The 12,260-nt window shown below is 38.5% G+C and overlaps 1 protein-coding gene across 1 annotated transcript in view; it reads right to left on the bottom strand.

The window, feature by feature from the left end:
• The window catches only part of LOC134531488 (protein borderless), a 140,455-nt gene extending 128,623 nt beyond the window's left edge, over window positions 1-11,832 (bottom strand). The window contains exon 1 of the mRNA XM_063367197.1: window positions 11,766-11,832. The gene's annotated coding sequence lies outside the window, so the exon portion shown is untranslated. The remainder of the gene's footprint in view (window positions 1-11,765) is intronic.
• Window positions 11,833-12,260: the final 428 nt, after the last annotated feature.

Genomic DNA, 12,260 nt, shown 5'->3' on the forward strand with positions numbered 1-12,260 from the left:
ACAACTCAAGACAATATACCTGGCCATCGAATTAAATACAGTGGCGATTAGCCTAACATGAAAGTCTAATTTTTCATTAATCTGAATAACCTATAAGCCGTTCATGTACAAAGCCACACATATAGATCAATTGTCTTCAGTCCATGAGACCGAGTCATGTCATTATCAGACGTATAGCCTAGACATTTCAGGTCCGCATGACCTTCGTCGTTAGCTAATTATATTCAATCAATCCATCGTGACATTTTTTATACATACTAAAGGACCAAGTGACCTTGTAAAATATTTTAGTAACACCAAGATGTTTAAACTAGTAAATATTCAGTCACTACATTTTGTACTACGCGCTATGAACGAAAAGGCAGCACCGCAAACGAACAGGCACCACATTTGGAAGCACCGACAACTAAAAGACAGCACAGCCAACGAAAAGGCAGCTCATTTGTAAGCACCGACAACGTAAAGGCAGCACCGACAACGAAAAGGCAGCACCGACAACAAAAAGGCAGCTCATTTTGAAGCACTGACAACTAAAAGGCAGCACCGCCATCGATAAGGCAACTCAATTGGAAGCACCGACAACGAAAAGGCAGCTCATTTATCATTGGCTCCAATAGTCATTGGCTACTATATTCATTGACAACAATATTCATTGGCTCCAATATTCATTGGCTCCAATATTCATTGGCTCCAATATTCATTATATCCAATATTAATGGTCTCCAATATAAATTGGCTTCAATTGCTCCAAATGCTCCAACAGGCTCCAAAAGGCTCCAACAGTATTTTGGTTCCTATAGCCATTGGCTCCAATATTCATTGGCTCCAATATTTATTGGCTCCAAAATTCATTGGCTCCAAAATTCATTGGCTCCAATATTCATTGGCTCCAATATTCATTGACACCAATATTCATTGGCTCCAATATTCATTGTTCCAATATTCATTGGGCTCCAATATTCATTGGCACAAATTGCTTCAAATGCTCCAACAGGCTCCAAAAGGTCCAACAATATTTTGGTTCCTATAGCCATTGGCTCCAATATTCATTGGCTCCAATATTTATTATCTCCAAAATTCATTGGCTCCAAAATTCATTGGCTCCAAAATTCATTGGCTCCAATATTCATTGGCTCCAATATTCATTGGCACCAATATTCATTGGCTCCAATATTCATTCGCTCCAATATTTATTGGCTTTAATGTTCATTCGCTCCAATATCATTGTTCCAATATTCATTGACTCCAATATTAATTGGCTCCAATAGTCATTGGCTTCAATATTCATTGACTCCAATATTCATTGGCTCCAAAATTCATTGGCTCCAATATTCATTGGCTACAATATTCATGGGCTCAAATTGCTACAGATGTTCCAACAGGCTCCAAAAGACTCCATCTGTCTTTTGGCTCCATCAGTCTTTTGGCTCCTATAGTCATTGGCTCCAATATTCATTGACTCCAATGTTCATTGGCTACAATATTCATTGGCTACGATATTCATAGGCTCCAATATTCATTGCCTCCAATACTCATCGACTCCAATATTCATTGTCTCCAATTTTCATTGGCTCTAATATTCATTGGCTCCAATATTCATTGTCTCTATCAGTCATAGACACCAACAGTCATTGTCACCAACAGTCTTTTGGTTCCAAAAGACTTTTGGCTACAAATATATTTGCCTAGAATTCTTCGAGTTTAAGAGACTATGAGGCCACATAGCTACGAGTCTAAAATTATCTAGCTGGTTACGAGTTATACATGGCTTGCGAGGATACAGAGCTACGAAGCTTCTAGTACACAAGTTTACGTGACTGCGAGGATTGAGGACTACAAGTCTGCATGAGTACTTGACTACGAAGCTACTCGTCTACAAGGCTCCAGTTGCCGCATCTGTCTTCGAAGGAATTTTCTCTTTTGCTCCAACTACTCCATCAGCATTATGTTATAAGATAACAAGGCTGCTTGCTTACGTAGCTTCAAGTCTACGAGACTACGATTCTTCAAGTTTACGAGACTGCGAGGCTACAGAGCTACGAATCCTCTAGAAAATGAGTTTACGTGACTGCGAGGATTGAGGTCTACAAGTCTGCATGAGTACTTGTCTACGAAGCTACTCGTCTACAAGGCTCCAATTAGCCCTTTGTCTTCGTCAGTATTTTCACTTTTGCTCCAACTGCACCAACAACATTATGTTATAAGATTACAAGGCTACTTGCTTAGGTAGCTTCAAGTCTGCGAGACTCCAATGCATCATGTCTACGAGACTACGACCCATGAGGTTACGAGACTATGCGATATCAAGTCTTCAAGGTTACGTGATCGCGAGGCTATAGGACTACGAAGCTTCCAGAACGCATGGTAACGAGACTGCATGATTAATTGGCCGCGTGGCTCGAATTTTCATGTCTCTAACTGACTACAATAGCACTATTCAGTGGTGAGAGTTAATTTATCATATGCAAAGGTACTTGCTGCAAGTAGTTCCGCTTTTCAACATCAGATAACGTCTCGCGTTGCTTGCAGGTAAATAATATTTATTTATTTTATGCAGGATGCGGGATGCTCACTATCGATCGCATAAGAAGGATAGCTACGATAGTCTCCAAGGAGAAGGCAGTTCGTCCTTCCTGCTAGTGCTTCTCAGATTTCTCACGGTCTGCCATCTTGGATTGCGACGTCACGGCGGTCATCTTGGATGAGTGTGTCCTTGAACTTTGACCGAAACCGCAGGAATAATCGGGAGCACACGGATAAAACCACCATAATATTGACAAAAATAATCAGAAGCACACGGAGAAAAACGACACAAGTTTTCTTTGATATCATAAAATTACAGGAAAAAATAAAAAATTTAAAAATAAAAAATAATAAAAAAAATTTAAAAAAAATTAAAAAAATACATAAAATTCTGGTTTGTACTAGAACTATATCTTTGTTCAACAATGAGAAGTTCACAAGCTAGCAGAATATATTTATGTATTTTTTTTTAATTTTTTTTAAATTTTTTTTTTAATTTTCAAATTTTTTATTTTTTCCTGTAATTTTATGATATCAAAGAAAACTTGTGTCGTTTTTCTCCGTGTGCTTCTGATTATTTTTGTCAATATTATGGTGGTTTTATCCGTGTGCTCCCGATTATTCCTGCGGTTTCGGTCAAAGTTCAAGGACACACTCATCCAAGATGACCGCCGTGACGTCGCAATCCAAGATGGCGAACCGTGAGAAATCTGAGAAGCACTAGCAGGAAGGACGAACTTCCTTCTCCTTGGAGACTATCGTAGCTATCCTTCTTATGCGATCGATAGTGAGCATCCCGCATCCTGCATAAAAGAAATAAATATTATTTACCTGCAAGCAACGCGAGACGTTATCTGATGTTGAAAAGCGGAACTACTTGCAGCAAGTACCTTTGCATATGATAAATTAACTCTCACCACTGAATAGTGCTATTGTAGTCAGTTAGAGACATGAAGATTCGAGCCACGCGGCCAATTAATCATGCAGTCTCGTTACCATGCGTTCTGGAAGCTTCGTAGTCCTATAGCCTCGCGATCACGTAACCTTGAAGACTTGATATCGCATAGTCTCGTAACCTCATGGGTCGTAGTCTCGTAGTCATGATGCATTGGAGTCTCGCAGACTTGAAGCTACCTAAGCAAGTAGCCTTGTAATCTTATAACATAATGTTGTTGGTGCAGTTGGAGCAAAAGTGAAAATTCCTTCGAAGACAGATGCGGCACTGGAGCCTTGTAGAAGAGTAGCTTCGTAGTCAAGTACTCATGCAGACTTGTAGTCCTGTATCCTCGCAGTCACGTAAACTTGTGTACTAGAAGCTTCGTAGCTCTGTATCCTCGCAAGCCATGTATAACTCGTAACCAGCTAGATCATTTTAGACTCGTAGCCATGTGGCCTCATAGTCTCTTAAACTCGAAGAATTCTAGGCAAATATATTTGTAGCCAAAAGACTTTTGGAACCAAAAGACTGTTGGTGACAATGACTGTTGGTGTCAATGACTAATAGAGACAATGAATATTGGAGCCAATGAATATTGTAGTCGATGACTATTGGAGGCAATGAATATTGGAGCCTATGAATATCGTAGCCAATGATTATTGTAGACAATGAACATTGGAGTCAATGAATATTAGAGCCAATGACTATAGGAGCCAAAAGACTGATGGAGCCAAAAGACTGATGGAGCCTTTTGGAGCCTGTTGGAATATTTGGAGCAATTTGAGCCCATGAATATTGTAGTCAATGAATATTGGAGCCAATGAATTTTGGAGCCAATGAATATTGGAGTCAATGAATATTGAAGCCAATGACTATTGGAACCAATGAATATTGGAGCCAATGAATATTGGAACAATGAATATTGGAGAGAATGAATATTGGAGCCAATGAATATTGGAGTCAATGAATATTGGAGCCAATGAATATTGGTGTCAATGAATATTGGAGCCAATGAATATTGGAGCCAATGAATTTTGGAGCCAATAAATTTTGGAGACAATAAATATTGGAGCCAATGAGAATTGGAGCCAATGGCTATAGGAACCAAAATATTGTTGGAACCTATTGGAGCCTGTTGGAGCATTTGAAGCAATTTGTGCCAATGAATATTGGAGCCCAATGAATATTGGAACAATGAATATTGGAGCCAATGAATATTGGAGTCAATGAATATTGGAGCCAATGAATATAGGTGTCAATGAATATTGGAGCCAATGAATATTAGAGCCAATGAATATTGGAGCCAATGAATTTTGGAGCCAATGAATTTTGGAGCCAATAAATATTGGAGCCAATGAATATTGGAGCCAATGGCTATAGGAACCAAAATACTTTTGGAGCATTTTGGAGCCTGTTGGAGCATTTGGAGCAATTGAAGGCAATTTATATTGGAGCCCATTAATATTGGATATAATGAATATTGGAGCCAATGAATATTGGAGCCAATGAATATTGGAGCCAATGAATATTGGAGCCAATGAATATTGTAGTCAATGAATATTGTAGCCAATGACTATTGGAGCCAATGATAAATGCCTTTTCGTTGTCGGTGCTTCCAATTGAGTTGCCTTTTCGATGGCGGTGCTGCCTTTTAGTTGTCAGTGCTTCAAAATGAGCTGCCTTTTTGTTGTCGGTGCTGCCTTTTCGTTGTCGGTGCTGCCTTTACGTTGTCGGTGCTTACAAATGAGCTGCCTTTTCGTTGGCTGTACTGTCTTTTAGTTGTCGGTGCTTCCAAATGTGGTGCCTGTTCGTTTGCGGTGCTGCCTTTTCGTTCATAGCGCGTAGTACAAAATGTAGTGACTGAATATTTACTAGTTTAAACATCTTGGTGTTACTAAAATATTTTACAAGGTCACTTGGTCCTTTAGTATGTATAAAAAATGTCACGATGGATTGATTGAATATAATTAGCTAACGACGAAGGTCATGCGGACCTGAAATGTCTAGGCTATACGTCTGATAATGACATGACTCGGTCTCATGGACTGAAGACAATTGATCTATATGTGTGGCTTTGTACATGAACGGCTTATAGGTTATTCAGATTAATGAAAAATTAGACTGTCATGTTAGGCTAATCGCCACTGTATTTAATTCGATGGCCAGGTATATTGTCTTGAGTTGTTTTTCGTAGAGTGAATGATTAATAAACTCCGCGAAAGGTAATGGAAAACAGAATCTAAAATTTATTTAATAATTTGTTACAACTATCACTGGTCAAGAATCGAACCGTGGACAGGAATCCATCGATTTAATTTGTAAATTAATAATTGATTTCATCGGAGACTATTGGAATCTGTCCCGCATTTCTAGCTAAATAATTACATGATTTCAAGATGGCTCCCAAATTTCAAGATGGTGGCACCTCAGTAATAATAAATGATTACTGCACTGTAGCACGTTAGAATAAAACTATCATGATGGTAAGACGAGTACACACATGATGGTGTCCTCCAGCAGACGAAAACATGATGATGGCAATGACCACTAGCATGTGTGGTAGCTCCTGGTAGCATGTACTGAACATAAAATGAGGGATTCAGGATGGTCGACAGGGTCAAAGTAAAATATCAAGGTCAAGGTCAAATTTCAAGGTCAAGGTCAAAATTAAAAGTCAAGGTCAAAGTTCAAGGCCAAGGTCAATATTAAAGGCCAAGGTCAAAGTTCAAGGTCAAAGTTCAAGATCAAGGTCAATGTTAAAGGTCAATGACAAAGTTCAATGCCAATAGACGAGGTAAAAGGTATGGTGAACAGAAAATTATATTAACATGACGCCAGCACACTCTAGCAGACGAAAACAATATGACGGTCTCCAGCGGACGATGACAAGATGGCGGACATGATGTCATACTATCTGAGGATATATACTTTGATATTGGTGGTAGGTCAGTCTGTATGTGGCTTCTGTGGAGGAAGGATCTGATCGTTTTTATTTTTTATTTGTTCCCTCACCAGTTTCGAACCAAGGACGTGAATCGATATAATCAATCAGAATTCTATTAAGTTAATTTTTTGATGAATTTTGGAATTTTTGCCGATTTTCTAACAGAAAAATTACGGATTTCCAAGATGGCGTCTAAATTTCAAGATGGCGACCATAACGATAATTGCAACATTAATAGGATCCAATATGGTGGTCGTAACATAAAGTGTAAGAATGACATGGTACTCAACCAAGATGGCGGGTGTAACGAAATATGCAACATTTATATAATCCAAGATGGCAACCGTAACGATAACTGCAACAGTGGTTTTAAAGATTTTTATTTAATTCTATTATTTAAATTTTTTAATGATTTTTAAAAAATTTCCCGATTTTCTAACATAAAAATTGCGGTTTTTCAAGATGGTGGACGTAACGAAAATTGCAACGGTGACGTCATAATCCTAAAAGAGGCTTATTGGAGGCTGTAGACATGGATGCTTAAGCCTATATCAGGAGTTTCGTGGTTTTTAAGGCAAAACGACTTTTGTGGTTTTTCGAAATCCTAATTTTTCTCGAAACTGGAATTTTTCCCTCGAAAACGGGAAATTTTTCCTCGAAAACGGGAAATTTTGAGTCATTTTGAGTCATTTTTGAGGAATTTTGAGTTAAAAATGGCCGCAGTGACGTCACAATCCAAGATGGCGGACACCGACACCACACACCACGCGCCGGCGCCTGTTTCCGGACCGTCATTCACATACTACTATCTGTTCGTCGTCTTCGTCGAAACTGCTGTGAGAAGCGATTCCTGGGGTCACGGACTCATGTCATCGTCACCCAGCCAGCCAGAGCTTCGAGGTGACTCTCTCCATCTACTATGGAGTCGAATTCTGAGGCGAGTTGGCTGATTTGAATAATTGCACCAGTACTCGGAGATACACATTTACCTTCCTGTCTCTCTTTTGCTTGTGTATTGATTTATATTGTGATCCAATAGCTAATTTAAAGATAAGTTTTTATTATAATATTTTGTTTGTGGCAATTCCTTTTGTAATTGGTTCTATAAACAGTCCTTGATACATATTTTACCTGAGTCATCTTTAAGTAGCCCTTTTAATAATTTTTGTTGTGGTTTTTCTAGCTGATTTTTGTTGTTTTCGTACAAATTATGAGTTCAAATACATACAAATAATTTTATGATATATTGTCTTTGTAATACCCACTATTTATGCCATTTTTTATATGTTGCAGTATTTTTTATCACTATACGAGGAACAAGCTTGTAGCATAGTCTCTGGTTTATTTTGGTGTTTCCTATGTTCATTACATTTATGCCATAATAAACGTGCCCTATTGTCTACTCGCTACACTCTATTTAATTTACCCAGTACGCTTCGTCCCAAATTAGTGGCATGAAACAGTTAAATAGTGACATGCAAAAGTTACATAGTGGCATGCAAAAGATACATAGTGCCATACAACAGTTACATAGTGAAATTCAACAGATAAATAGTGCATTGCAACAGTTACAACGTACATTGTGACTTGGAACAGTTATATAGTGACATTCTACAGTTAAATAGTGCCATGCAACAGTTACATAGTGTCATGCAAAAATTACATAGTAGCATGCAACAATTACATATTTAAATGCAACAACTACATAGGGGAAAGTCGTCCATATTGGACCGGCGCCTAAACTGGACCACCGGTCTAAATAGAAAGTTCATGGAATGAGGTGGTATCTGCCAGCATCAACATGAACTACTTGCACAACTGAGCCCTTCGTTCCTTTGTAAGCGCTGAAATGGACGTGGACTCTAGTGTGTCACAACAAAAGTGTTTTCGGTTCAATGAATGTAAAATTTTATGAGTGTTTCTAAGAGAAAACAACTATTTCAGGGAGAAAATTTTTCTGATTTGTATTCATATTTGTAATCAGAAAACGTTTCAATGAAATTCGTTTTTTAATATATGACAATATTATTCGCACATTTAATTCAGTGATAAAACTTGTAAACATGACCGAGTTTCCTAATTTGTACCGATTCGAGTTGCCTGATTTTGACCGGTTCAATTACGGAAACTGCTAGCATATACTTATACATTATTTTTAGTTTACTTTGGAAGAAAATATACCGATAAGTATAAATGAATTCCTTCCAAGGATTTAAATTTTAAACTTATTATAAATTACTTAAATGCCTATAACCCTAAAATTTCCTCATCATAAACTGTTTTTTTTATTCACTACAGTAGGCATATAATCACCACCTCATTAGCACAAATAACAATGCATCATAATATCTCTTAGGATAATAAATAAAATTATTTCCTAAGTGGTCCAATTAGAGACACCGGCAATCTAATATAGGAAACCGGTTCCCTAAATTGAAGCAAAGGCAGGGTTTAGAAATTTTTTTTCTCCACAAAATTTATCAATGATCTTTAACTCTGGCTTCGTATATTTTTGTAGAAATGTGTACTGAAAATTAACCATGCTTAATTTTTATGTAAACATAAGTTTAATTACACAAAATTACATTTTAAAACTGGTACAATACACGAGACTTTCCCTAGTGCCATTCAACAGTAACAAAGTGACATGCAACAGTTACAAAGTGACATGCAACAGTTTCATAGTGACACGCAAGCTACATAGTTTCATGTAACAGTTACATAGTGACATTCAACAGTTTCATATATCATGCAAGTAACATAGTGAAATGCAAGTTACACAGTGACATACAACTGACGCTAAACTACATTCCACGAAAATAAGCTAGAGGGTCACTGCACGAAGTTTCACAGAGGCACGTAGAGGCGAGTATACAGCCCCAAAAAGTGCCAGTGTCACCCTTAGCTCCCCCACACCATGCACGGTAATGTACTCTCAAGCGCTCACGAATTTTTGATATTTTGTAGTCTAGCATGACATAGTAAAATGGCGAGAAAGAATACAGTTTCGACCTACACAATTTGGATAAAAGTAATTTTCTTCGCTTTTAAGAAAAAGGGTTAGGGGCAGCCTTGGGCTCTTAAAACGCGAAGGCGTCAAGGACGACAATGGCTTGTGCGTCACATGCCTTGCGGCCTCTATTCACTAGGCATAGGCATTACCCATGCCTGAAATCGCCCGTGAAAATATCCGTTTAAGCCTTTTTACTGTCCAAAAAATACATTTTAAGAACGAAACCTTGAAACGAATCTACCATAGGAAGGTGCAACTGATCTTAAAAGTTATACGTCAGTATAAACTTTTGGCAAATCTTTAGTGGTTTGTAAAAGGTGCGTTGACACCTGGAGTTGTGCAGACCATTTGACAAACCAGCCTTGGCTCTCTAGACTTGCGGTGTCGCGTGACAGGCTTAACTCGATCACAACTACTAAATGTATTAAAATGTACACACAAATAGTTAAGTGACGGCCATTAATATTATTGAATTAAACATGCATATAATTCCTTAAAAATCTTTAAATTTTTTATAAAATCAAATATTATAAGTAGGGACCCCAAAATTTCTCATATTCGGTTGGTCGTAAGGTAGACTGCCAACATGTATACCTTTGTAACCCTTTGTTAATTGGTTCACAACTCTCCTCTCTACGCCAGTCAATTACCCGGAGCAGTAGAGAGACCCAATAACGTTGACACTCTCAAAAGGAGAGAGACTGCTGAAAGATTCCATCCAACAGGAAAACTAAAGTGGGTAGAGAATGCATGCATGTGGATGTAGATTTCAGCCTGATACCAAATTAATCTCCGAAATTTCCGGGTCTCTACTTTTAGGATACAGACAAATACATTACTTGCAAGTTGTATTGTCACAAAAATTGTCAACGCAGGCAACCTATATCAAGAGGTTTATTTACTCTGATGATATATCTTACTTGTCACAAATTTCCGATGATCTGTAAAAACCTGCTTTGTCGATCACATTTGCCATAACATTTGATTTCGTTTCTCACTCTGCAGCGTTGCATCCTGACTGTTTACGACCAATCAGAGCAGAGCAGAGCAGCGGGGCCTCTGAGGCCTGCTCTTGAAACTGCTATCGCGGCTATCGGAACAACAGTGTCTTGCATCGTTGCTTTTAGTGTTGACGTCACTGCTGAACGGCCAACCACGATGAAGAAGAAAGCATTTCCCACGCCAGTCTCTTAATTTTTCCCATTCTCTTCATCTATAGTATATTGTCTGTAGAGGTGGAAGTTATGTATGTAACTAAACGTTTAAATAAGATTTTAAAATAAGTTGTAATGTCGAACCTGAAGAACCGGATTTTCTATTGATATTTATTTAATAAAATTATTATGTGTGCAGGTATCAATTTTATCCCGAATTTGGTAGGTAACAATGTACAAATAATGTGTGGCATAAAATATTCAAGGGAAATCCCTAAAAAACTTTTTTTGAAGTGATATTTCTTGATTGTCACGTAAAATGGCATTTAATGTGTCGGTGACCCAACCAACCAACCTTTCACAACATTGTACAGTGTTTCAAATGCAGTTAACCTAACCTACCTTAACCGTCCACACTAATTAACAATATTTAAATGTAGTTAACCAAACCTAACAAATCGTCCACACGATTTTGAATATTTTAAATGTAGCTGACCTAACCTCACTTATCGTTAAAACAATTTAAAAGTATTTCGGAATCCAATAGAGCATACTATGTGTGGACGATTTGTTAGGTTTGGTTAACTACATTTAAATATTAAAATTAACAATGTTTTGAATATTTTAAATTTATTAATTAAATTAACATGTTCAAAACTCGACATTCCAAGGAGAAATAACTTCCAAATCGCTAGAGGAATTGAGATTCCATCAGCAAATTAGATGGTGGAAAAATTCCTGCATTTTGTGACGTCATTCCGATAATTAATTCCGTTAGCGAGTTTCAAGTTTACAAAAGATTCCTTTGGAAACTAGTTGCTAAAAATAGTTTGAAATACTTCAAGTTTGTACTGATTATTTTACGATAATTGAAGCTTAATTATATGTTGTAATCGATGTTTCATTCACGATTTTTTTTAACCTTGCAAAAGATATTCTAATATTCAATAATTTTACTTTATTTTTTATCATACTTATTATGCACGCAGTTAATATTAGAAAGCTATTCAGGGCACCGTTTACAAATAACTTTAACTATTGGAGGTACTGGGACAACACAAAGCATAAATGCCGTTATAAGAATCCGTACCCTGTATTACTATTTTGTGGTGATACAGCTGTTTTCATGTAAATGTACAAATGTACAAACATGGATATTTGTGTTGTGTAGCGGGAAGTGTAGTCGGCGCCTACCTGCTGTGTCCTGCCGGCTGCTGTACCTGCAGGAGCCCCACACTGCTGACTGCGTCGCGCGGAGCTGGCTGCGCTCTGCCGGACACCCCCCCCCCCTCCCTGGCCCGGCGGGGGCTAATCTAGCTCCTCATTGTGCGGCTAATAGCGCAAGTGGTCGTGGGTCGACCTGTCATGGGCGGAGGCCCGTCGCTCATGGCAAACACCGCCCCCTCTCCCGCTCTCCCCCTCTCCCGCTCTCCCCCTCTCCCTGCCGCCACGCGACTGCAGCTGCCCCGCGCGCCTTCCGCGGTGAGCACACCCGGCGGTCTGACCACCCAGGACATGCCGTCGCTCACTTCCCCTCAGAGCCGTTTGCTGTCAGGCTCCACTTGTTTGTGGGTTCTTGGTCACCATCTCCACTGCAGTTATTCATTGCGCACGTGGTCGCAGGTGGCAGTTCATGTTGCAACACCTACAACGAGGACTCATTTTGATCATATTGTTAATGTATGTGAC

Source organism: Bacillus rossius, chromosome 3 (genome assembly GCF_032445375.1).
Source record: "Bacillus rossius redtenbacheri isolate Brsri chromosome 3, Brsri_v3, whole genome shotgun sequence".
NCBI classification, from domain to species: Eukaryota; Metazoa; Arthropoda; class Insecta; order Phasmatodea; family Bacillidae; genus Bacillus; species Bacillus rossius.